Below are 24,365 nucleotides of genomic sequence, written 5' to 3'. Positions count from 1 at the left end.
TTTTTTCCCGATCAAGAAAAAATTCTCTCTTCTGCTTCTCAATTTCCCTCATGCTCTTTATTTGTTTATCTACGTTGTGTGTATTGTCAGGCTACATCTGCGCTGCCTAAATAAATAATTCCAATGGGTCAGGCAATGCCATGAAAAGGGTTTGAGCTAAGCCTACGTGATTTTGTTCTTTTTTGTTCTCTTCTGGTTCTCAACTTCCCACATGCTTTTCATGTGTTTATCTAAATTGTGTGTATTGTCAGGCTGCATCTGGGTGGCCTTAATGAATAATTTCCAGGGGTCATGCAGTGCCATGAAATGGGTTTGAGCTAAGGCGTTCTTTATGTTCTCTTCTGCTCTCAATCTCCCACATGGTTTTCATTTGCCTATCTACTTTGTATGTATTGTCAGGCTGCATTTGCGGGGTTTGAATCAAAGTTTTGAAATCCGTTCCGGAGATCATTTCGGTTGAGGCACTGGAACGGAATATTTCGGTACCGGTACATTTCGGTGTATCGTTTCGGGATTAATTATATATTATATATAAATATTTATATGTATATATAAACTAACAATTAATAAAATAAATACATATATATATGTATGTGTGTGATATGTATATGTGTATATATATAGAAGACTTAAAGATTTATAAAATGAATATATATTGAAAAAAAATCACAAACTTGAGTTCACTTTTAAAGAATAGACAGATTATTAAAAATAACAATACTTTTAGTGCACAGAAAGGGGTATTTGAATTCTAAAAGTACAATTTTATTCATTATTTTTCAACTTATTTACAAGAGAGTTTTTTTTTTGACCGGAATTACTATTCCGGCCGGAATACCGGAATTTCGGCCGGAATTGACCGGAACGGCTGGAATTTGACCCGGAACGGAATAGATACCTATCCCATTCCGGCCGGAACGGAACGGATTTTAAAACATTGGTTTGAATAAATAATTCCAAAGGGTCAGGCAATGCCATGAAATGTGTTTGAGCTAAGGCTTTGTGATTTTGTTTATATTCTCTTCTGCTTCTTAATATCCCCCTTGCTTTTCATTTGTTTATCTGCATTGGGTGTATTGTCAGGCTACATCTGGGTGGTCTAAATGAATAATTTCAAGGGGTCATGTAGTGCCATGAAAAGGGTTTGAGCTAAGGCTAAGCGACCTTTTTCTTTATGTTCTCTTCTGCTTCTCAATTTCCCAAATGCTTTTCGTTTGCTTATATATTTTTTGTGTATTGATAGGCTGCATCTGGGTGGCTACGTGATTTTGTTCCTTGTGTTCTCTTCTGCTCTCAATCTCCCACATGGTTTTCATTTGCCTATCTACTTTGTGTGTATTGTCAGGCTGCATTTGCCGGGTTTGAATAAATAATTCCAAAGGGTCAGGCAATGGCATGAAATGGGTTTGAGCTAAGGCTTTGTAATTTTGTTAATGTTCTCTTCTCCTTTTCAATATCCCTCTTGCATTTCAATTTTTTATCCACATTGTGTATTGTCAGGCTGCATCTGGGTGGCCTGAATGAATAATTTGAAGGGGTCATGCGAAACGGGTTTGACCTAAGGCTACCCGATCTTGTTCTTTATGTTATCTTCTGCTTCTCAATTTCCCACATGGTTTTCATTAGCCTATCTAATTTGTGTGTATTGTCAGGCTGCATTTGCGTGGTTTGAATAAATAATTCCAAAGGGTCAGGCAATGCCATGAAATGGGTTTGAGCTAAGGCTTTGTGATTTTGTTTATGTTCTCTTCTGTTTCTCAGTATCCACTTTGCTTTTCGTTTGTTTATCTACATCGTGTGTATTGTCAGGCTGCATCTTGGTGGCCTGAATGAATATTTTCAAGCGGTCATGCTGTGCCATGAAATGGGTTTGACCTAAGGCTACACAATCTTGTTCTTTATGTTCTCATCTGCTTCTCAATTTCCCACATGGTTTTCATTTGCCTATCTACTTTGTGTGTATTGTCAGGCTGCATTTGCGTGGTTTGAAAAACTAATTCCAAAGGGTCAGGCAATGCCATGAAATGTGTTTGAGCTAAGGCTTTGTGATTTTGTTTATGTTCTCTTCTGCTTCTTAATATCCCCCTTGCTTTTCATTTGTTTATCTGCATTGTGTGTATTGTCAGGCTAAATCTGGGTGGTCTAAATGAATAATTTCAAGCGGTCATCTAGTGCCATGAAAAGGGTTTGAGCTAAGGCTAAGGGATCTTGTTCTTTATGTTCTCTTCTGCTTCTCAATTTCCCAAATGCTTTTCGTTTGCTTATATATTTTTTGTGTATTAATAGGCTGCATCTGGGTGGCCACGTGATTTTGTTCCTTGTGTTCTCTTCTGCTCTCAATATCCCACATGGTTTTCATTTGCCTATCTACTTTGTGTGTATTGTCAGGCTGCATTTGCGGGGTTTGAATAAATAATTCCAAAGGGTCAGGCAATGGCAGGAAATGGGTTTGAGCTAAGGCTTTGTAATTTTGTTAATGTTCTCTTCTCCTTTTCAATATCCCGCTTGCGTTTCAATTTTTTATCCACATTGCGTGTATTGTCAGGCTGCATCTGGGTGGCCTGAATGAATAATTTGAAGGGGTCATGCAGTGGCATGAAATGGGTTTGACCTAAGGCTAAGCGATCTTGTTCTTTATGTTAACTTCTGCTTCTCAATTTCCCACATGGTTATCAATTGCCTATCTACTTTGTGTGTATTGTCAGGCTACATTTGCGTGGTTTGAATAAATAATTCCAAAGGGTCAGGCAATGCCACAAAATGGGTTTGAGCTAAGCCTTTGTGATTTTGTTTATGTTCTCTTCTATTTCTCAATATCCAACTTGCTTTCCATTTGTTTATCCGCATTGTGTGTATTGTCAGGCTGCATCTAGGTGGCCTGAATGAATAATTTGAAGGGGTCATGCATGCCATGAAATGGGTTTTGACCTAAGGCTATGCAATCTTGTTCTTTATGTTCTCATCTGCTTCTCAATTTCCCACATGGTTTTCATTTGCCTATCTACTTTGTGTGTATTGTCAGGCTGCATTTGCATGGTTTGAATAAATACTTCCAAAGGGTCAGGCAATGCCACAAAATGGGTTTGAGCTAAGGCTTTGTGATTTTGTTAATGTTCTCTTCTGCTTTTCAATATCCCCCTTGCGTTTCAATTTTTTATCCACATTGTGTATTGTCAGGCTGCATTTGGGTGGCCTTAATGAATAATTTGAAGGGGTCATGCAGTGCCATGAAATGGGTTTGACCCAAGGCTAAGCGATCTTGTTCTTTATGTTATCTTCTGCTTCTCAATTTCCCACATGGTTTTCATTAGCCTATCCACTTTGTGTGTATTGTCAGGCTGCATTTGCGTGGTTTGAATAAATAATTCCAAAGGGTCAGGCAATGCCACGGAATGGGTTTGAGCTAAGGCTTTGTAATTTTGTTAATGTTCTCTTCTTCTTTTCAATATCCCTCTTGCGGTTCAATTTTTTATCCATATTGTGTGTCTTGTCAGGCTGCATCCTGGTGGCCTGAATGAATAATTTGAAGGGGTCATGCAATGCCTTGAAATGGGTTTGAGCTAAGGCTTTGTGATTTTGTTAATGTTCTCTTCTGCTTTACAATATCCCCCTTGCGTTTCAATTTTTTATCCACATTGTGTATTGTCAGGCTGCATTTGGGTGGCCTTAATGAATAATTTGAAGGGGTCATGCAGTGCCATGAAATGGGTTTGACCCAAGGCTAAGCGATCTTGTTCTTTATGTTATCTTCTGCTTCTCAATTTCCCACATGGTTTTCAATTGCCTATCTACTTTGTGTGTATTGTCAGGCTGCATTTGCGTGGTTTGAACAAATAATTCCAAAGGGTCAGGCAATGCCACGAAATGGGTTTGAGCTGAGCCTTTTAGATTTAGTTTATGTTCTCCTGTTTCTCAATATCCACCTTGCTTTTCATTTGTTTATCCACATTGTGTGTATCGTCAGGCTGCGTCTAGGTGGCCTGAATGAATAATTTGAAGGGGTCATGCAATGCCATGAAATGGGTTTGACCTAAGGCTAAGCGATCTTGTTGTTTATGTTATCTTCTGCTTCTCTATTTCCCACATGGTTTTCAATTGCCTATCTACTTTGTGGGTATTGCCAGGCTGCATTTCCGTGGTTTGTATAAATAATTCCAAAGGGTCAGGTAATGCCATGAAATGGGTTTGAGCTAAGCTTTTTTGATTTTGTTTATGTTCTCCTGTTCCTCAATATCCACCTTGCTTTTCATTTGTTTATCCGCATTGTGTGTATTGTCAGGCTGCATCTGGGTGGCCTGAATGAATAATTTGAAGGGGTCATGCAATGCCATGAAATGGGTTAGGCTGCATTTGCGTGGTTTGAAAAAATAATTCCAAAGGGTCAGGCAATGCCACGAAATGGGTTTGAGCTAAGGCTTTCAGATTTTGTTTATGTAATCTTCTGTTTCCCAATATCCACCTTGCTTTTCGTTTGTTTATCCACATTGTGTGTATTGTTAGGCTGCATCTGGGTGGCCTGAATGAATAATTTGAAGGGGTCATGGAATGCCATGAAATGGGTTTGAGCTAAGGCTAAGCGATCTTGTTCTTTATGTTCTCTTCTGCTTCTCAATTTCCCAAATGCTTTTTGTTTGCGTATATATTTTTTGTGTATTGATAGGCTGCATCTGGGTGGCTACGTGATTTTGTTCCTTGTGTTCTCTTCTGCTCTCAATCTCCCACATGGTTTTCATTTGCCTATCTACTTTGTGTGTATTGTCAGGCTGCATTTGCGGGGTTTGAATAAATAATTCCAAAGGGTCAGGCAATGGCATGAAATGGGTTTGAGCTAAGGCTTTGTAATTTTGTTAATGTTCTATTCTCCTTTTCAATATCCCTCTTGCGTTTCAATTTTTTATCCACATTGTGTGCATTGTCAGGCTGCATCTGGGTGGCCTGAATGAATAATTTGAAGGGGTCATGCAGTGGCATGAAATGGGTTTGACCTAAGGCTAAGCGATCTTGTTCTTTATGTTAACTTCTGCTTCTCAATTTCCCACATGGTTTTCAATTGCCTATCTACTTTGTGTGTATTGACAGGCTGCATTTGCGTGGTTTGAATAAATAATTCCAAAGGGTCAGGCAATGCCACGAAATGGGTGTGAGCTAAGGCTTTGTGATTTTGTTTATGTTCTCTTCTGTTTCTCAGTATCCACTTTGCTTTTCGTTTGCTTATCTACATCGTGTGTATTGTCAGGCTGCATCTTGGTGGCCTGAATGAATATTTTCAAGGGGTCATGCTGTGCCATGAAATGGGTTTGACCTAAGGCTACGCAATCTTGTTCTTTATGTTCTCATCTGCTTCTCAATTTCCCACATGGTTTTCATTTGCCTATCTACTTTGTGTGTATTGTCAGGCTGCATTTGCGTGGTTTGAATAAATACTTCCAAAGGGTCAGGCAATGCCACAAAATGGGTTTGAGCTAAGGCCTTGTGATTTTGTTAATGTTCTCTTCTGCTTTTCAATATCCCCCTTGTGTTTCAATTTTTTTATCCACATTGTGTATTGTCAGGCTGCATTTGGGTGGCCTTAATGAATAATTTGAAGGGGTCATGCAGTGCCATGAAATGGGTTTGACCCAAGGCTATGCGATCTTGTTCTTTATGTTATCTTCTGCTTCTCAATTTCCCACATGGTTTTCATTAGCCTATCTACTTTGTGTGTATTGTCTGGCTGCATTTGCGTGGTTTGAATAAATAATTCCAAAGGGTCAGGCAATGCCATGAAATGGGTTTGAGCTTAGCCTTTGTGATTTTGTTTATGTTCTCTTCTGTTTCTCAGTATCCGCTTTGCTTTTCGTTTGCTTATCTACATTGTGTGTATTGTCAGGCTGCATCTTAGTGGCCTGAATGAATATTTCAAGGGGTCTTGCTGTGCCATGAAATGGGTTTGACCTAAGGCTACTCGATCTTGGTTCTTTATGTTCTCATCTGCTTCTTAATTTCCCACATGGTTTTCATTTGCCTATCTACTTTGTGTGTATTGTCAGGCTGCATTTGCGTGGTTTGAAAAAATAATTCCAAAGGGTCAGGCAATGCCACGAAATGGGTTTGAGCTAAGGCTTTGTAATTTTGTTAATGTTCTCTTCTGCTGTTCAATATCTGCCTTGCGTTTCAATTTTTTTATCCACATTGTGTGTATTGTCAGGCTGCATCTGGGTGGCCTGAATCAATAATTTGCAGGGGTCATGCAATGCCATGAAATGGGTTTGACCTATGGCTAAGCGATGTAGTTCTTTATGTTATCTTCTGCTTCTCAATTTCCCACATGGTTTTCAATTGCCTATCTACTTTGTGGGTATTGTCAGGTCGCATTTCCGTGGTATGAATAAATAATTCCAAATGGTCAGGAAATGCCACGAAATGGGTTTGAGCTAAGCCTTTGTGATTTTTTTTTATGTTCTCCTGTTTCTCAATATCCACCTTGCTTTTCATTTCTTTATCCACATTGTGTGTATTGTCAGGCTGCATCTAGGTGGCCTGAATGAGTAATTTGAAGGGGTCATGCAATGCCATGAAATGGGTTTGACCTAAGGCTAAGCGATCTTGCACTTTATATTCTCTTCGGCTTCTCAATTTCCCGCATGGTTTTCATTTGCCTATCTACTTTGTGTGTATTGTCAGGCTGCATTTGCGTGGTTTGAATAAATAATTCGAAAGGGTCAGGCAATGTCATGAAATGGGTTTGAGATAAGACTTTGTGATTTTGTTTATGTTTTCTTCTGTTTCTCAATATCAACCCTGCTTTTCATTTGTTTATTCACATTGTGTGTATTGTCAGGTTCCATCTAGGTGGCCTGAATGAATAATTTGAAGGGGTCATGCAATGCCATGAAATGGGTTTGACCTAAGGCTAAGCAATCTTGCTCTTTAGATTCTCTTCTGCTTCTCAATTCCCCAAATGGTTTTCATTCGCCTATCTACTTTGTGTGTATTGTCAGGCTGCATTTGCGTGGTTTGAATAAATAATTCCAAAGGGTCAGGCAATGCCACGGAATGGGTTTGAGCTGAGTCTTTGAGATTTAGTTTATGTTATCCTGTTTCTCAATATCCACCTTGCTTTTCATTTGTTTATCCACGTTGTGTATCGTCAGGCTGCATCTAGGTGGCCTGAATGAATAATTTGAAGGGGTCATGCAATGCCATGAAATGGGTTTGACCTAAGGCTAAGCGATGTTGTTTTTTATTTTATCTTCTGCTTTTCAATTTCCCACATTGTTTTGAATTGCCTATCTACTTTGTGGGTATTGTCAGGCCGCATTTCCGTGGTTTGGATAAATAATTCCAAAGGGTCAGGCAATGCCACGAAATTGGTTTGAGCCAAGCCTTTGTGATTTTGTTTATGTTCTCCTGTTTCTCAATATCCACCTTGCTTTTCATTTGTTTATCCACATTGTGTGTATTGTCATCTGCATCTGGGTGGCCTGAATGAATAATTTGAAGGGGTCATGCAATGCCATGAAATGGGCTTGACCTGAGGCTAAGCAATCTTGCTGTTTATCTTCTCTTCTGCTTCTCAATTCCCCACATGGTTTTCATTTGCCTATCTACTTTGTGTGTATTGTCAGGCTGGATTTGCGTGGGTTGAAAAATAATTCCAAAGGGTCGGGCAATGCCACGAAATGGGTTTGAGCTAAGGCTTTCAGATTTTGTTTATGTTATCTTCTGTTTCTCAATATCAACCTTGCTTTTCATTTGTTTATCCGCATTGTGTGTATTGTCAGGCTGCATCTGGGTGGCCTGAATGAATAATTTGAAGGGGACATGCAATGCCATGAAATGGGTTTGACCTAAGGCTACGCGATCTTGTTCTTTATGTTCTAATTTGCTTCTCAATTTCGTACATGGTTTTCATTTGCCCATCTAGTTTGTATGTATTGTCAGGCTGCATTTGCGTGGTTTGAATAAATAATTCCAAAGGGTCAGGCAATGCCACGAAATGGGTTTGAGCAAAGGCTTTGTGATTTTGTTAATGTTCTCTTCTGCTTTTCAATATCCGCCTTGCGTTTAAATATTTTTTCCACATTGTGTTTATTGTCAGGCAGCATCTGTGTGGCCTGAATGAATAATTTGAAGCGGTCATGCAATGCCAGGAAATGGGTTTGACCTAAGGCTACGCGATCTTGTTCTTTATGTTCTAATTTGCTTCTCAATTTAGCACATGGTTTTCATTTGCCCATCCACTTTGTATGTATTGTCAGGCTGCATTTGCGTGGTTTGAATAAATAATTCCAAAGGGTCAGGCAATGCCATGAAATGGGTTTGAGCTAAGGCTTTGTGATTTTGTTTATGTTCTCTTCTGTTTCTCAGTATCCACTTTGCTTTTCGTTTGTTTATCTACATCGTATGTATTGTCAGGCTGCATCTTGGTGGCCTGAATGAATATTCTCAAGCGGTCATGCTGTGCCATGAAATGGGTTTGACCTAAGGCTACGCGATCTTGTTCTTTATGTTCTCATCTGCTTCTCAATTTCCCACATGGTTTTCATTCGCCTTTCTACTTTGTGTGTATTGTCAGGCTGCATTTGCGTGGTTTGGATAAATAATTCCAAAGGGTCAGGCAATGCCACATAATGGGTTTAAGCTAAGGCTTTGTAATTTTGTTAATGTTCTCTTCTGCTTTTCAATATCCCCCTTGCGTTTCAATTTTTTATCCACATTGTGTGTATTGTCAGGCTGCATATGGGGGCCTGAATGAATAATTTCAAGGGGTCATGCAATGCCATGTTCTTTATGTTATCTTCTGCTTCTCAACTTCCCACATGCTTTTCGTGTGTGTTTATCTATTTTCAGGCTGCATGTGGGTGGCCTGAATGAATAATTTCAAGGGGTCATGTTTTGCTTTGAAATGTGGTTGAGCTAAGGCGTTCTTTATATTCTCTTCAGCTTCTCAATTTCCCGCATGGTTTTCATTTGCCTGTCGACTTTTTGTGTATTGTCAGGCTGCATTTGCGTGGTTTGAATAAATTTTTCCAAAGGGTCAGGCAATGCCATGAAATGGGTTTGAGCTAAGGCTTTGTGATTTTGTTTATGTTCTCTTCTGTTTCTCAGTATCCACTTTGCTTTTCGTTTGCTTATCTACATCGTGTGTATTGTCAGGCTGCATCTTGGTGGCCTGAATGAATATTTTCAAGGGCTCATGCTGTGCCATGAAATGGGTTTGACCTAAGGCTACCCGATCTTGTTCTTTATGTTATCTTCTGCTTCTCAATTTCCCACATGGTTTTCATTCGCCTATCTACTTTGTGTGTATTGTCAGGCTGCATTTGCGTGGTTTGAATAAATAATTCCAAAGGGTCTGGCAATACCATGAAATGGGTTTGAGCTAAGCCTTTGTGATTTTGTTTATGTTCTCTTCTGTTTCACAGTATCCACTTTGCTTTTCGTTTGCTTATCTACATCGTGTGTATTGTCTGGCTGCATCTTGGTGGCCTGAATGAATATTTTCAAGGGGTCGTGCTGTGCCATGAAATGGGTTTGACCTAAGGCTACCCGATCTTGTTCTTTATGTTCTTATCTGCTTCTCAATTTCCCACATGGTTTTCATTTGCCTATCTACTTTGTGTGTATTGTCAGGCTGCATTTGTGTGGTTTGAAAAAATAATTCCAAAGGGTCAGGCAATGCCACGAAATGGGTTTGAGCTAAGGCTTTGTAATTTTGTTAATGTTCTCTTCTGCTTTTCAATATCTCCCTTGCGTTTCAATTTTTTTATCCACATTGTGTGTAATGTCAGGCTGCATCTGGGTGGCGTGAATGAATAATTTGCAGGGGTCATGCAATGCCATGAAATGGGTTTGACCTATGGCTAAGCGATGTAGTTCTTTATGTTATCTTCTGCTTCTCAATTTCCCACATGGTTTTCAATTGCCTATCTACTTTGTGGGTATTGTCAGGCTGCATGTCCGTGGTTTGAATAAATAATTCCAAATGGTCAGGAAATGCCACGAAATGGGTTTGAGCTAAGGCTTTGTGATTTTGTTTTTGTTCTCCTGTTTCTCAGTATCCACCTTGCTTTTCATTTCTTTATCCGCATTGTGTGTATTGTCAGGCTGCATCTAGGTGGCCTGAATGAATAATTTGAAGGGGTCATGCAATGCCATGAAATGGGTTTGACCTAAGGCTAAGCGATCTTGCACTTTATATTCTCTTCAGCTTCTCAATTTCCCTCATCATTTGCCTATTTACTTTGTGTGTATTGTCAGGCTGCATTTGCGTGGTTTGAATAAATAATTCCAAAGGGTCAGGCAATGCAATGAAATGGGTTTGAGATAAGGCTTTGTGATTTTGTTTATGTGTTCTTCTGTTTCTCAATATCAACCTTGCTTTTTTTTTGTTTATTCACAATGTGTGTATTGTCAGGTTCCATCTAGGTGGCCTGAATGAATAATTTGAAGGGGTCATGCAATGCCATGAAATGGTTTTGACCTAAGGCTAAGCGATCTTGTTGTTTCTCTTCTGTGTCTCAATTTCCCACATGCTTTTCGTTTGCTTATTACTTTATACTTTTTGTGTATTGACCGGCTGCATCTGCGCGGCTATGTGATTTTGTTCCTTGTGTTCTCTGCTGCTTCTGAATATCCCCCTTGCTTTTCATTTGTTTATCCACATTGTGTGTATTGTCAGGCTGCGTCTGGGTGGCCTGGATGAATAATTTGAAGGGGTCATGCAATGCCATGAAATGGGTTTGACCTGAGGCTATGCGATCTTGTTCTTTCTCTTCTGCTTCTCAATTTCCCACATGCTTTTCGTTTGCTTGTTACTTTATACTTTGTGTATTGACCCGCTGCATCTGCGTGGCTACGTGATTTTGTTCTGTGAGTTCTCTGCTGCTTCCCTATTTTCCTCATGCTTTTCATTTGTATATATACACTGTTTATTGTCTGACTGCATTTGCGTCGCCTAAATAAATTATTCCAAGGGATCAAGAAATGCCTGGAAATGGGTTTTAACTAAGCCATTCTTTATGTTCTCATATGCTTCTCAATTTCCCACATGTTTTCATTTGTTTATGTACCTTGTGTGTATTGTCAGGTTGCATCTGTGTGGCCCATCTGTGTGGCCTAAATTAATAATTTCAAGGGGTCATGAATGCCATGAAATTGGTTTCAGCTAAGGTGTTCTTTATTGATGTTCTCTGCCTCTCAATTTCCCACAATTTGCTTATCATGTATTTTGAAATTGGTTTCAGCTAAGGTGTTCTTTATTGATGTTCTCTGCCTCTCAATTTCCCACAATTTGCTTATCATGTATTGTCAGGCTGCATTTTCGTGGTTTTAATAAATAATTCGAGGGGGTCTGGCAATGAAATGAATTGGGTTTAAGCTAAGGCTACATGTTTTGTTTTTTATGTTTTCTTATGATTCTCAATTTCCCACATGCTTGTCATATATGTACTTTGTGCGTATTGACAGGCTGCATCTGCATGGCCTAGATAAATAATTCCAAGGGTTCAGGCAATGCCGTCAAATTGGTTTGAGCTAAGGCTATGTGATTTTGTTCTTTATTTTCTCTTCTGCTTCTCGCCCAACTGAAGCGAGGGCGGGCACAGAACGTTGGGGTAATGCAGCACCTAAAAATTTCAATCTTACAGGCCAATATTCCAAGCTGAGACTGGGTCAGATCTGGCTCTCGAGTCAGTTCTCGCTTCAGAGAGAACGTCAACGTGCGTCTCACGGTGCAAAGAAATCTTTCCGTTCTCGACAGTGGAAGAAGGTCTATGGGCAGGGCTGCTTTTCTAAGAACCCGAACACATTTTTTTCTGATTAAAAAAAAAAAAAAAAAAACTACTCTGCTACTCAATTTTCATGCTCCTTATGTTTATCTACATTGTGTGTATTGTCAGGCTGCATCTGCATGGCCTAAATAAATAATCCCAAGGGGGTCAGGCAATGCCATGAAAAGGGTTTGAGCTAAGCCTAGGTTATTTTGTTCTTTTTTGTTCTCTTCCGCTTCTCAATTTCTCACACGCTTTTCATGTGTTTATCTACATTTTGTGTATTGTGTCGGGCTGCTTCTGGGTGTCCTAAATGAATAATTTCATGTGCCAAGAAATGGGTTTGAGCTAAGGTGTTCTTTCCGTTCTCTTCTGCATCTGAGTGGCCTAAACAAATAATTCCAAGGGGTCAGGCAATGACTGGAAATGGGTTTGAGCTAAGGCATTCTTTATGTTCTCTTCTGCTTCGCAATTTTCCACATGCTATTCATTTGCCTATCTACTTTGTGTGTATTGCCAGGCTGCATTTGCGTAGGTGTTCTTTCCGTTCTCTTCTGCATCTGAGTGGCCTAAACAAATAATTCCAAGGGGTCAGGCAATGACTGGAAATGGGTTTGAGCTAAGGCATTCTTTATGTTCTCTTCTGCTTCGCAATTTTCCACATGCTATTCATTTGCCTATCTACTTTGTGTGTATTGCCAGGCTGCATTTGCGTAGGTTAAATAAATAATTCTAAGGGGTCAGGCAATGCCATGAAATGGGACACTATTTGATTTTGTTCTTTTTTGTTCACTTCTGCTTCTCAATTTTCCACATGCATTTCATGTGTTTATCTACATTGCGTGTATTGTCAAGCTCCATCTGGGTGGCCTAAATGAAATAATTTCAAGCGGTCATGCAATGCCATGAAATGTGTTTAAGCTTTAAGGCGTTGTTTATGTTCTCTTCTGCTTCTTATTTTCCCACATGGTTTTCATTTGCCTATGTACTTTGTGTATTGTCAGGCTGCATTTGCGTGGTTTGAATAAATAATTCTAAGGGGTCAGACAATGCTATGAAGCAAAGGCTTTGTGATTTTGTTTATCTTCTTTTCTGCTTCGCAATTTCCCCTTTGCTTTTCATTTGTTTATCTACACTGTGTGTATTGCCAGGCTGCATCTGTGTGGCCAGGATAAATAATTCCGCGGGGTCATGAGGTGCCATGAAATGGGTTGGAGGTTCGTCTACGTGTATTTGTTCTTAATTTCTCTTCTGCTTCTCAAATTCCCACTTGATTTTCAGTTGTTTTTCTACGTTGTGTTTATTCTTAGGCTTCATCCGCATAGCCTAAATAAATAAGTTCCAAGGGTCTTGCAATGCCATGAAATTGGTTTGGCTAAGGCGTTAGTTGTATTCTCTTATGCTTCTCAATTTCTCACATGCTTTTCATTTGCTTATCTACTTGGTCTGTATTGTCGGGCTGCATTTGAGTGGTTTAATAAATAGTTCCAAGGGGTGAGGCAATACCATGAAATGGATTTGAGCACATTATTATGTTCTTTTTGTTCTCTTCTGCTTCTTTAATTTCCCAGATGCTTTTCATTTGTTTATTTACATTTAGTGTATTGTCAGGCTGCATCTTGTTGGCCTAAAGAAATAATTCCAATGGTTCAGGCAATGCTGTGAAGTGGGTTTGAGCTAAGGCTACGTGATTTTGTTCTTTATGTTCTCTTCTGCTTCGCAATTTCCCACATGCTTTTCATTTGTTTATCGACATTTATTGTCAGCTTGCATCTGCGTGGCCTAAATAAATAAAATTTTGAGGGGTCATGCAATGCCATGAAGCTGGTTTGAGCTAGGGCTACGCTATTTTGTTCTTTATGTTCTCTTCTGCTTATCAATGTCCCAAATGCCACAGCACATAGCTTGTAATTATGTTCATCTGTTGTATATTTCATGTGTACTTGGGCCATGTCTAATTTGTGGATAAATAAATTATTCTTATTTAAAAAAAATAAAAAAATTCCCACATGCTTTTCTGTTTTTTATCTACATTTTGTCTATTGTCAGGCTGAATCTGCGTGGCTAAAATAGATCATTTCAATCCAATGCCATGCAATGTGTTTGAGCTAAGTCATTCCTTTTGTTCTCTTCTGCTTTTCAACTTCCCACATGCTTTTCATTTGTTTATCTACACTGTATATTGTCTGGCTGCATCTGCGTGGCCTAAATAAATAATTCCAAGGGATCGGGAAATGCCAGGAAATGGGTTTTAACTAAGGCGTTCTTTATGTTCTCATCTGCTTCTCAATTTCCCACATGCTTTTCATTTGTATTTTCCAGAATCCACTTGCAGTTTATGTTTTTTATTTTTGTTTGGCTGTTATCTAAGAGATTTGCATGCTTTTTAAGTGTGGTTGCACTTCATGTTTTTACCAGAATCCACTTGCACATTTGCCATACTTGTTAGACCTTAAGATGATAAGCTGTGTCATTCTGCATTACAGCCTCATTGGATGTTGGGATTTTTCGTTTGGTAGTTATGTAAGAGATTTGGATATGCTTAAGTGTGATTGCGCGCTGAATGGGAGGGAAGTCAGAATGGATTTGAATTATTGGATTGTGTGGGGATCTTAATAGGCATTTATTGTTGAGATCAATCTGGTTATCTTCTGATTACAAACATGGAGCACCGTCCTCAGGTTTACGGTCAGCATTTACCAATGTCTCTCTCTATCTTTATGATTGTATGGCTCGGTAACGTTGATCGCAGACAAAATTATACGATTTCTTCTTGTAAACGATTTCAAATATGGAGTATTCTCATATTTATGGCAGGCTGGCTTGGTAACGACGATCATTAATATAAACTTATGGTGGCTCTATGAACTGAATGCTGACATGACTATGGGAAGAGCTTATTATCATCATTCAAAATTCATTGTGTTTGAAATTGGAGGCTGCATGTGCACCGTTTATGTTTGTAGATCTGATCAGCATGTTCGTCCTAGTTCTTTTTACCACCATCTACTTGCATGTTCGCAGCTCATTAGTTGCCGCAATCTGCATTTCTGACCTTTTAGCAGGTTAGAGGCGGCTCTCGTGAGTGTTGGGAAAGTATACACTTGGGTTCCCTTCCTCTTGTATTGTGTGTATGGAAGAGTTTGGATTTCGAAGTTGTATGGAGTTGTATTGTTGGCTTTCCGTGATTTCCAATCTTGCAATAAAATGGTGACCAAGTTTGATGGGAGGTGGTGATAATCTCTCTATATTTTCATGTTCTCTCTTTCTAATATCTGGTTCTTGATTTCCCTTTTAAATTTACATTTATACCTTTAAGGATTCTTATTTTTAATATTTAAAATTCGTTTAATTATCTGTTGGAGTTTTGGAAGTTTGTGAACTTTAATGAGGAAATCTACATTATTAAAAATATTAAAAACCGTCGAGGGTAGTTTTTCTTGTCCGAGTTCTATAAATATAGAAGTAATGTCAGATATAGTGATTGAGGACTAGAGTCCATTAGAAAGAGAGCGAGATTCACCGTCAGGAAAAAATGATTTTAGATGTGCCTCAATCAGTTATTGCGGCTGTCGATACAATGAAATCTACAAGCACCGTTGAGGGTTCCCTTATCCGAGTTTTTCTTGGGGATCCTGTGAAAGATGATAAATTTGGAATGCTATCACTAGTTGGGTTTTTAATTTTTTGAATATCACTAGTTAACCAGAAATATGAAGATATAGCGCTTGAGAAGAGTGGCATTCACTACATGAGCTCTACGTTAGTTGCCAGAGTTTTACGTACCTTCCATGATATGAATAATTGAATATTCTCAGAACCTTTCATACATGAGCACATTTTTTGACATATAATTTAGTATAAGCATTTGCAAAATTTATATTTCATAACTAATCGTACATTAACTATTTGCAAACAACTACCAGTACTAACGGCAGGTCTTTTTCCTCATTTTTGAACCTTAAAAAAAATCAACTAATTCAACTGAGAGAAATCATCGTAAAAATATGCGAACTTTGTTTTCTACAAATTCCTGTTGTGTTTCAACTCACAATTATGCTTTGAAACATGCGGACAGATTATGCAACACTTCAAATCAAGAGCAACTCTTGGATTTATCTTCATACTTTAGCTGTTCTAAATCATTGACCCTTTAATATAGTAATAAAATAACTCCCAAGAGTAGATTAAAGATACTGATTTTTGTGAGAAAAACCAACCCTTCGAGAAACTAGGATTGACAAAATAAAGTAGTTATGAGCTCTATGTAGACCAACCCCATGGGGTGGTAAAGGGATTATGCAAGATTTTGATTTATTGTGGTTTGGTTGTTGTCCAAGAGATGGAGGCTTTGGAAGTGGTTTCGGTATATGCCTTTTCCTCATGCATTCTATACGGAAGAGTGGAATTTGCTGTAGCCAAGTTCCTGTGTTAATGATTTATGAAGAATTAACTTCTCTCACATTTGGTAGAAAATTTTGATTTAAGCCTTTGTTTAACTGTAGTGAGAGTGTGATTTGTTAGAAGTTTGTTTGTTTGTTCCATTTTTTTTTTTTTTTTTTTATCAATTTTCCTTAGGGTCTTTCTGCTTGTTTGAGCAATCATTTTTCGTCTTGTGCAATTGGTCTTTGAGGTTCCTTTTTAGGCATATGATTTTTTGAGGATTATAAATTATGACGCAAATTTTTTTCTCTCCAGCACAATCCTATGATTTATTTCATAGATTTTGCCAGTGTAGTAAAGCTTGTTTTCACTGTAGGTTCCGGCAAAGTTGGCTGTCCAAGAAGGATTTGGTATTTTATGGGAAGATAGAGATATATTACTATCATTTCCTTATTTGTCTGCATTTCGATTAGGGTCATATTCTATGGTTACGATTCTACCATATATGTCTTTCATTCTGTTGAAAATCGATTTTACAGTATAGACGCTTATGACCTCCCCCTCTATGCCCTGCGGTAATGATTCCTTTGGAATTACGACTTTTACCACAATGATGCTATCCATAGATCAAATTATTTCGTGGATTGGATTTCAACTGGTATTTTTCTGTCACAGCACAAGTATGCCCAGGATTTGGTGGCTGCTGCTAGTCTCCAGGACTCTACCCCTCTTGATACTCCCATGGAACTTAATCTCAAGCTGCGCAAAGAAGAGGGTGACTTGTTATCATACCCTGTAGCCTATCATACGCTGGTTGGCAGGCACAGCTTTGCGGGGACTTTCCTATCCTATTGGTACCTCACTTGATCTTGTAGCATATAGTGATGTTGATTATGCCGGGTGTAGTTACACTTGACGTTCGACTATGAGTTGGTGTATGTTTCTTGGTTCGGCTCTTATTTATTGGAAATGCAAGAAACAGAACCATGTTTCTAAATCCTCTACTGAGTCCGAATATAGGGCCATGTTCCAGGCTTGCGCTGGGATACTTTGGCTCCGAGGGCTATTGGCTGAACTTGGCTTCTCTCCAGGTGGTCCTACTTCTCTACTTCTCTTCATGCGGATAATACTAGTGCCATTCACATTTCAGGCAATCCCATCTTCCATGAACACACTAAACATATCAAGGTTGATTGCCACTTCATCCGTGAGGCATTTGAAGCTCAAACTATCTCTCCTCCTCATGTGCCTAGCAATCTTCAAGTGGCAGATATTTTCACCAAGGCTCTCACACTGCAACGGCATAATTTTCTTACAAACATATTGATGCTTATGGATAACCCGCATCAATTTGAGGGGGGATGTCAATAGAAGGCCATAAATTATGCCTTGTTAATAATTATTAATCTAGGTTGTATATACTCTCATAAATAGGAGATTTAGCTTACCATGTATAGCTTCCTAAAATCACTCTATGTAAATTACCTACCTTACCGTATATAGCTCCCTAAGATCACTCTGTGTATATAATGAAAGACATTCTCAAAAGAGAGGACAATTCGAACCATTCTATTACTTTTATGGTTGGCTAGCACAGAAAGCATGCATCTTTGGAAAAGTATTTGAAAATTGGCAGCTACGTGTGGACTACTTTTTCAAAGCTTATATGCTCATTTGTCCTGGCTCATCTTTCTCTCTAGCACAATCTTATGATTTATTTCCTAAATTTTGGCGGTGTGGTATAGCTTGTTCTCACATTGGGTTCCGACAAAGTTGGAAGGATTTTGTATTCTAGTTTGGTGACACAGATATGTATTATTATCATTTCCTTTGTGGTTGGTTGCTAGCTAGTTAACAGTGTGTGGCATGATCTTTTCCTCTACGGTAGGTTGGCTTCGTAACCATGGGTGCAGCAGATATGTTTTTCTCTTGGGATGGTTCATTGCCCATACGTGATTTTTTCCGTAGGTTTTTCTGGCATTGCTACAGAATTTTAGCGTGGTGGGTTCGCTTGTGCAGATCTTGTGGTTTTCATCAAGAGGAGGACAAATATGTTTATCTGCAGTGTGAGAGAGTGGTTTGTTAGAAGTTTCTTCTATCTCGCTTTCCTCAGGCAATCTTTCTACTTGTTTGAACAATTATTTTTCTTCTTCTGCAAATTGGTCTAGAGGTTCCTTTCTAGACATATGATTTTTTGAGGATTATAAATTACGAAGTGGTTTTTTGAGGTCTTTGGTCGTGCAGTGCTGGTGACCTTGTAACCTTCTTGGACGACTAATTTATCAGAGTTTCTAACCTGGTTCATGTTTCTAGGTTTTTATCAAGGTGGATTCCAGCGAGATTGGCTTCTCAATACCAATTTGGTAATCTTTCATAGGAGCAGAAATTTTTATCAGTCCTTTCTTTTTTGGTTGGCTAGCATAGAAAGCATGACTCTTTGCAAAAGTATTTGAAACTTGGCGGCTATGTGTTTACTTTTTGCAAAGCTTATCAGCTCATTTGTCCTGGCATTTGTTTCTACCAGCATCTACTTGAATGTGCGCAACTCGTTATGCGTTAAGATGATCGGTTTTTCCATTCAGTATGTTGACATTTTTTGCAGGTTGAAGCTTTATTCAAGATTTTGATTTATTGTGGTTTGGTTGTTGTCCAAGTGTTGGTGGGTTTGGAAGCGGTTTCACACTGAATGTTAGGTTCGTATATGCTCTGGATTGTTTCCTCATGCATTCTGTATGGAAGACGTTGGACATTGATGTAGCCAAGTTACTGTCCTAATAATTTACAAAGAATGAACTTCTGTCATGTCTAGTAGAAAGTTTTGATTAAGCCTCTGTTTAACTGCAGCGAGAGAGAGAGTGATTTTCTAGAAATTTTTTCTTCTCTCCTTTTCATTGGGAACTCTTTCTACTTGTTTGAACAATTATTTCTCTACTTGTCCAATTGGTCTTGAGGGTCATTTTTAGGCATATGATTTTTTTAGCTCTTTGGTCGTTCTGTGTTGGTGACCTCATAATCTTCTTGGACATCTAATTTATCAGAGTTTCTGATCTAACTATGGGCATAAAGGAAAATCATCTTTGGGCAGGAAGAAAGCAAGTTTTTTATTTATATGCATATCTTTTCCCAAGCTTTTCGTGCACTAACTTGTAGTGCTGGATTTGTTACAGAATCTGTTTGTGGCATTTATCTTCTAACCTCCTTCCTGGTCATTGAAGAATTGCTTACTAGGTGCTTAAAACGTTTAAAAATTGCAATGGTTAGGTTTGTACTTAAGGCACCAAGGGCCCTTTGGGGGATGGGGGGCCTACAACATTTTTGCACATTCGGTTGGCTTGTGCAGATTTGTTATGTGTTCTTCTATGGGAGTTCAAGTAAGTACACCTTTTTTTTATGCTTGGACGGCTTGGTTGAGCACAATTTTTTTTTTCTCTAGCACAATCCTATGATTTATTTTGTAAATTTTGCAGTTCTAGTATAGCTTGATTTCATGTTGGGTTCCACCAAAGTTGGCTGTCCAAGAAGGATTTGGTATTCTTCCATGGAAATATGGATATGTATTACTATCATTTCATTTTTTCGTTTGTTGCTGGCAGGTTACCAGTGTTACATGATCTGTTCCTCTATGGTAGGTCGGCTTTGTGGCCGTGGGAGCAGATATGTTTTTCTCTCAGGATGGCTCCTGTTCCATACGTGATTTTATACATAAATTTTTCTGGCATTGCTACAGAATTTTAGCGAGGTGGATTTGTCCAGATCTATTGGTTTTCATCTATAGGAGTACAAGTACATACACACTCTTACAGCTTAAATGTCTTAGTGACCTAAACCACATATAAGTTTATTTGACATAAGATGATGTGTTTGATTTATTTCATACATTTGTTAGTGGAGTACTGCCATTTTCCAAGGTGGGCTCCAGTATAGTTGGCATCTCGAGAAGGATTTGGAATTCTTCTATCAGAACAAAGATATGTATTACTGTAATTTCTAAACCTATTAAAATCATGATGACCTTGAATATAACCTGTTGAATTGAAATTAATAGGCCCAACTTGAGCGAGAGTGTTGTGTTCACTAAATATTTCTGCTGACCCGCCAACTCCAAACTGAGACAGGTTTCACAGAGCAAAGAAAACTGCCTGTTCTCAACAGTGGAAGGATATGGGCACAGCTGCATGTCTAATAACCTAACATACATTTTGTAAATACTTACAAAAAAAAAAATTTAAATTGATAGTATTTGGAAGGGGGTGGCTATATCCACGCGGTATATTTTTGCAGCAACAATCAGCGTGTTGATCTTGGTTCTTGTTTCTAGATTTTCATCACAGTGTATTCCAGCGAAGTTGGCTTCTCCATACCAATTTGGTATTATTTTATAGAAGCATAAATTTTTATCACTGACCTTTCTTTTATGGTTGGCTAGCATGGAAAGCATGGATCTTTGGAAAAGTATTCGAAAATTGGCAGTTGCATGTGGACTACTTTTTCAAAGCTTTATCAGCTGATTTGTTGTGGTTCATCTTTCTCTCTAGCACAATCCTATGATTTATTTCCTAGATTTTGGCAGTGCGGTATAGCTTGTTTTCACATTGGGTTCAGGAAAAGTTGACTATCCAAGAAGGATTTTGTATTCTGCTCTAGTGACATAGATATGTATTACTATCATTTCCTTTGTGGTTGGTTGCAAGCAGGTTACCAGTGTGTGACATGATCTTTTCCTTTATGGTAGGTTGGCTTTGTAACCATGGGTGCAGCAAATATGTTTTTCTCCTAGGATGGTTCCTTGTCCATGCGTGACTTTTTTCCGTAGATTTTTTTCTGGTATTGCTACAGAATTTTAGTGTGGTTGGTTCGCCTGTGCAAATCTTGTGGTTTTCATCTATAGGAGGACAAATATGTTTATCTGCAGCGAGAGAGAGTGATTTGCTGGAAGTTTCTTCTATCTCACTTTCCTTAGGCAGTCTTTCTACTTGTTTGAACAATTACTTTTCTTCTTATGCAAATTGGTCTAGAGGTTCCTTTCTAGGCATATGATTTTTTAAGGATTATAAATTACGAAGTGGTTTTTTGAGGTGTTTTGTCGTGCAGTGATGGTGACCTCATAACCTTCTTGGACAACTAATTTTTCAGAGTTTCTGAGCTGGTTCCTGTTTCTAGGTTTTTATCAGGTGGATTCCAGAGAAGTTGGTTTCTACATACCAATTTGGTAATCTTTCATAGGAGCAGAAATTTTTATCATTATCCTTTCTTCTTTGGTTGGCTAGCATGGAAAGCATGAATCTTTGGGAAAGTATTCGAAACTTGGTGGTTGTCTATGGACTACTTTTTGTAAAGCTTATCAGCTCATTTGTCCTGGCTCATGTTTCTACCAGCATCTACTTGAATGTGCACAACTCGTTATGCGTTAAGATGACTGGTTTTACCATTTAGTATTTTGACATTTTTTGAAGGTTGGAGCTTTATGCAAGATTTTGATTTATTGTGGTTTGGTTGTTGTCCAAGTGTTGGTGGCTTTGGAAGCGGTTTCACATTGAATGTTAGGTTCGTATATGCCTGGGATTGTTTCCTCATGCATTCTATATGGAAGACTTTGGACATTGCTGTAGCCAAGTTACTGTCTTAATGATTTACAAAGAATAAACTTATGTCATGTCTTGTAGAAAATTTTGATTAAGCCTCTGTTTAACTGTAACGGGAGAGAGTGATTATCTGGAAATTTTTTCTTCTCCTTTTCATTGGGAACTCTTTCTACTTGTTTGAACAATTATTTCTCTACTTGTCCAATTGGTCTTGAGGGTCATCTTTAGGCATATGATTTTTTGAGTTCTTTGGTCGTTTTGTGTTGGTGACCTCATAACTTTCTTAGACAACTAATTTATCAGAGTTTCTGACTTCATTACGGTCATAAAGGAAAATCATCTTTGGGCAGGAAGAAAGCAGGTTTTTTATTTATGCTTCTGTAGCTGAGATGCGTATCTTTTCCCAAGCTTTTCATGCCCCAACTTGTATTGCTGGATTCGTTTCATAATCTGTGTCAGATATTTGCTTACCTCCTTCCTGGCAATTGAAGAATTGCTTACTAGGTGCTTAAAACGTTTAAAAATTGCAATGGTTGGGTTTGTATTGAAGGCACCAAGGGCCCTTTGGGGGGTGGGGGGGCTACAGCATTTTAGCATATTCGGTTGGCTTGTGCGGATCTGTTATGTTTTCTTCTATAGGAGTTCAAGTATGTACACCCTTTTTTTATGCTTGGCCGGCTTGTTTGAGCACAAATAACTTTTTTTTCTCTAGCACAATCCTATGATTTATTTCGTAAATTTTGCAGTTGTGGCACAGCTTGTTTTCACATTGGGTTCCAGGTTGGCTGTCCAAGAAGGATTTGGTGTTCTTCTATGGGAATATGGGTATGCATTACTATCATTTCATTTTTGGTTGGTTGCTGGCAGGTTACAAGTGTGTAACATGATCTGTTCCTTTATGGTAGGTTGGCTTCATGGCCATGGGTACAGATATGTTTTTCTCTTAGGACGGCTCCTGTTCCATAAGTGATTTTATAAGTAAACTTTTCTGGCATTGCTACAGAATTTTAGCAGGGTGGGTTCACTTGTCCAGATCTATTGGTTTATATCTGTAAGAGTGAAATACATACACGCTCTTGCAGCTTAAATGCTTAGTGACCTTAAACCACTTCCATACGTGATTTTATAAGTAAACTTTTCTGGCATTGCTACAGAATTTTAGCAGGGTGGGTTCACTTGTCCAGATCTATTGGTTTATATCTGTAAGAGTGAAATACATACACGCTCTTTCAGCTTAAATGCTTAGTGACCTTAAACCACTTATCTGGCATACGATGCTGCGTTTGATTTATTTCATAGATTTGTTGTTGGAGTACTGCCATTTTCCACGGTGGGCTCTAGTATAGTTGGCATCTCAAGAAGGATTTGGAATTCTTCTATCAGAATAGAGATATGTATTACTATCATTTCATTGTTTCATATTTATTTCATTCCATCTGGTGGTTTTTTTTTTTTTTTTTTTCCTTTTACCTCTCATTGGTTGGCTACATTTTTGTTTTTGGTATCAGTTGCAGAAATGGTTCTAGATATCAATTTATATGGTAACGTTTGATGCGGCTTAATTGGTCTACTTTTTTTTTCCCAAATTTTGCTAAACTTCTTCCCTTAATAATGCTAAAATAGAATGAAATTGGTCAATGTGTGTTGTCTTTTAAAATCCATGGATAGATTTAAGTTTCACTCCTTCCTTTTCTCCTTGAGATCCTCTGTCTGCCTCTCTCTCTTTCTAAATTTATATATATATATATATATATGTAATTTTCTAACAATTTTGCCCTTTGCCTTACTACTCCCATGAACAACAAAAAATTCTGCTAGGTGTGCACTTTTCAAAACTTTTTTTTTTTTTTTTGGGTTATTTGATAAGGGAATTAAAGTTTTAAATATCAGGCGCTTTTTTTTTATGTAAGTTTGGATAGCTAAATAAAATTTATTTATTTATTTTTGCTTTTTGGCCGTATGGAATTAAGTTCAAACTAGATGTGGTGAATATGAGGCTTTTATACCTCCAGGCTCTAATGGAATTTTTTTATTTATTTTTCGATTATTCTTTTAACCAACTTCATTTACAACAAATATTCAGACATAACTTATGAGATACAATGAGGAAAAGAATTATATCAAACTATCAAGTCGTCTAAATACCATACATATTTTGACAAAGTATGAGCTCCTTCATTAGTCATACGTCCCTTATGCTAAATGACATGGCGCGGGTAACACCCTCACTTCTAGGGCACTTTAAATAAGAGGCAATAGCACAAAGCATGTCTTACATTCTCCTTTACCTCACAACACCACTTGCAAGAAGCCTCCTATATGATCTTCTTCTCTTTCAGTTTATGCATAGTTGGAAGGCCATTCTTGCAGGCTATCCATGCAAAAGTTTTCACTATATTTGGAACCTGCATCTGCCATAACTTCTTCCACAACTTTTTCTGATTTTCAGCATTTTAGCATTCACCACTCTGTCTAGAGTGATCAAGAGATTGAAAGAACCTATATGCACTCTTAACATTAAACTTTCCATGCTTTTCATACTCCAAAATGAGGCAATCAGGTCTCCTTTCTGTACTGAGCATTATTTTCAAAACTTCACCTGCTTCTCGAGGAAGGAACAAACTTCTGACCCTTTCTACATTCCATA

At 38.3% G+C, this 24,365-nt stretch overlaps 1 long non-coding RNA gene across 24 annotated transcripts; it reads left to right on the top strand.

Moving 5' to 3' along the window:
• Window positions 1-763: 763 nt before the first annotated feature.
• Window positions 764-23,280, top strand: LOC122297386. 24 transcript variants are annotated; one of them, XR_006238753.1, is made up of 5 exons: window positions 764-5,140; window positions 5,237-5,295; window positions 5,397-14,983; window positions 16,812-22,543; window positions 22,624-23,280. It is a non-coding gene; the product is annotated as an uncharacterized LOC122297386 (long non-coding RNA). The 24 variants fall into 24 exon arrangements; XR_006238743.1 differs by having other exon boundaries at window positions 764-14,983; window positions 16,812-18,499; window positions 18,739-18,829; window positions 19,398-22,543; XR_006238748.1 differs by having other exon boundaries at window positions 764-14,983; window positions 16,812-21,345; window positions 22,269-22,365; window positions 22,465-22,543.
• The last annotated feature ends 1,085 nt before the right edge of the window (window positions 23,281-24,365 follow it).

The sequence above is a fragment of the Carya illinoinensis genome, chromosome 15 (genome assembly GCF_018687715.1).
Source record: "Carya illinoinensis cultivar Pawnee chromosome 15, C.illinoinensisPawnee_v1, whole genome shotgun sequence".
In the NCBI taxonomy this organism is placed as follows: domain Eukaryota; kingdom Viridiplantae; phylum Streptophyta; class Magnoliopsida; order Fagales; family Juglandaceae; genus Carya; species Carya illinoinensis.
Note: the sequence above shows the minus strand (reverse complement) of the source record. Positions and strands in the feature narration are given on the sequence as shown.